The sequence below is a fragment of the Agrilus planipennis genome, unplaced genomic scaffold (genome assembly GCF_000699045.2).
Source record: "Agrilus planipennis isolate EAB-ADULT unplaced genomic scaffold, Apla_2.0 scaffold5, whole genome shotgun sequence".
Classification (NCBI taxonomy): Eukaryota; Metazoa; Arthropoda; class Insecta; order Coleoptera; family Buprestidae; genus Agrilus; species Agrilus planipennis.
Window position 1 is genome coordinate 3,231,386 of NW_020442468.1, and position 3,010 is coordinate 3,234,395.

The 3,010-nt window shown below is 34.0% G+C and overlaps 1 protein-coding gene across 1 annotated transcript in view; it reads right to left on the reverse strand.

The window, feature by feature from the left end:
* LOC108735038 overlaps positions 1-3,010 on the reverse strand; it is a 9,848-nt gene that overhangs the window by 952 nt on the left and 5,886 nt on the right. The window lies entirely within an intron of this gene.

Sequence of the window (3,010 nt, forward strand, 5' to 3'; positions counted from 1 at the left end):
AATAAAAAATAGGCGAGATAGGTTGGTAGGACACCTTCTCAGGCATGAAGGTCTAGTCAGAGACATATTAGAGGCAGAAACAGGAGTTAGGAGGGGTAGAGGTAGACCTAGATTAGATTACTCTTCGCAAATAGTTAAGGATCTGGGCTGTTCTAGTTTTAGGGAAATGCGAAGTTTAGCTCAGGATAGGAAAGAGTGGAGGGCCGTGTCCAACCAGTCTTAGGACTGATGACCTTATGATGATGATTACTAAATTGATCGAAAAACTCTGTTGTTATAATCATTGTGATCTCGCCTTGATCTTCAGGTTTGGAAAGCGATGTGCTCAGTCATTAGACGAGAGTTTCAGTCTTCGGTTCTTTAGGGTTCCATTGTTTACACTCGATTAATTATCAATTACACATTAAAGAAAGCATTGCTTTGATCGATTAAATATCATTTAATGTGAGATATGATAGAAAACCCATGAGTTAGGTATATGATATTGAAATTGTATGTGAGAAGTATGTAGCTATTTTTAAAGGTACAGTAGAACCTTGATAACTTAAACCTCGCCAGACACGTAAATAGCAGAACAAAGATGGACACTGCAATCCCAGACACACCACCATCCGCTGGTGGTGCAGTTGGAGCCTGAGTTGGAGCTTGGGTTGGGGGGTTAGTTGGATCGACGGTGATAGGGTCACCCGTGGAAGGTGCATCAGTTATTGATTCAGCGGTTGTTGTTGAGTCATCTCCAGAACCTTCTGTTTCATACGGTAAAAGTAACTCATCATCCCTTTTCGTTAGCTGAGATGCAGATCTTTGAACTCCATCTTCGGAATAGAATTCACAGTTTGTCATTACAACTGAAGAAGGCAAGGAATTCGAAATCGATTCACACAGATTGTTGTCCGGTATTAGAATACACTGCTTTACGAAATACTGCATTTCCGGTTCTGCAAAATAATAAAATACACTTAACAACAAAGTGAGGATAAATGAAACATCTTTTGCTCAGGAATAACTAATTATAAAAGTTATAATTTATTGGTGACACGTTCTATTTCCCTGACAATTTTTAATAGTTACGAGGATACACTGTCCACATGTTTATATCTATGAGTATAGTAAAATGTGGCTGAATGAAAGATATTCGACTCCAAGGTAGTCAACCATAAAATGAGAATAATGATGAATTAGCACATGCAGTAAGAGGAGAAGAAGAATGACTTACCAATTTCGTATTCCAGGGAAATGCATCCCAGTTTCTCGGTACCTTTATTTACTGATTTGCTTTCGTATCCAAATGGCAAAGGTTTCACTTCTCGGCTACATTTATTAAAGACTGTTTGAGGATCTGAGCACTCCGCTCCTCTACAAGATGGGCATTCAAGTGACAATACTAAAAAGAAAGAAATAAATATAATACGTGTAATATTATCTCCTTAAATTAAATGGTAATATTTTAATTATTGATCAACAAGTGACGCTTATAAAACATTACGTTTGTTTCGTCAACAACGATCGATGTAATAAAAATTGATAAAAATCAAAATTAATGAAACGTTTAGAGCGAAGCCAAACCATATGTTATCAACACTCTTTCGTATATTTATTCATCGATAAACATATACTGAGTGGTCTCACAAAACATTCAACTACATAGCACGAATATATTGAGTTCTTTTTCTTTTTACAATTCTTTAATAGTAATTTAAATTATACTCATTATTGTTAAATCTAACAGGCATTTAATCAACAATTTCTAATTATGAAATAGACATTTTGGAGATTGCTTCTTCGATAAATTATATCGATTAATGGAATAGTAATACTACAATTATTACTTAAATCGGTAAATGTTAATTTTTGTAGATATCCCAAGTGATTTTAAGTACCTACTTAGATATAAGTAAATACTCTGATATAAAATCAAAATTGATCTAAATAAATCTATACAAACACAGAAGAAAAATTGACTGCGATTGTTTTCATTTTTTTTTGTGATATTAATGTCGTTCTCTCATGGGGCCATTTTGGGATTTCAACTTGTTGAATTGCAAAATTTCTTAAAACTACGTAACCCAAAAATTGTTTTGTTAAAAGGAAAAGAAATACTCTTACCATTAGCATAAAACGATGCAATTACTAAAATAATAACTACTTTCATGTTCATTTTTTTTGATGTTGTAAATTGTTCTGTTACATATGACTTTATCAGCGTCAGTCGGAAAACTAAAGAGATCGATAAAGTGAAATCTCTTTTTAAATGATAGATTATGGAAAGCGATAATAATGTATCCGTTTTTCTATAATGAGATGATTCATAGGCACTTAAAAAGCCTTAATCCTTAGGTAGCGTTTTTTTTTTGTTATTCCCCTCTACTAACAATCGCATTTGTTTCATAACAAAATCGTTATATTTATGTAGTAACAAGTGTAGCAGTACCATTTTAGTTATTTTTAATCCTTTTGTTTTCGTTTTATTCTCGCCGGACTGCGTGTTTCTTTAAGGGTACTTTATGATTTATGAAGTAAATTATATAAAGGTTTGAGTCAAGGCAATAATTTCTCATCGATTTCGATTCGATCAATAAATTAATTAAAAATAGCTTGATACAATTTTGCATCATGTGAAGGCCTTCTGATACTGGTAGACTTTATTAAAAATTGAAATCTATGCTTAGGACTTCTAAAGCTGTTTGCTTGTTAAATATAATAAAAAAAATCAAATTATTGAGTTCTATAAAACTGAACTAGATACAGGGACTTCACTGCGGATGGACCAAGACCTGTGCCCCTTCACTGAAAGTTCTGGTCCATATGCTGACCCTGAGTATTAAGTTAACCCAATCATCGTCATGATCATAATAGCATCAGCCTGAAGGCTAATTGGACTCGTTGGAGCAACCAACATCTCTTGTAACCGTTTACAAACAGTACCGAATCTACTCCAAGTCTATCTTTGTCCCTCTTAACTCCTTTTCTTGCTTCTAATAGCCCTTCGTGACTGAGAGGTTGTCCCACT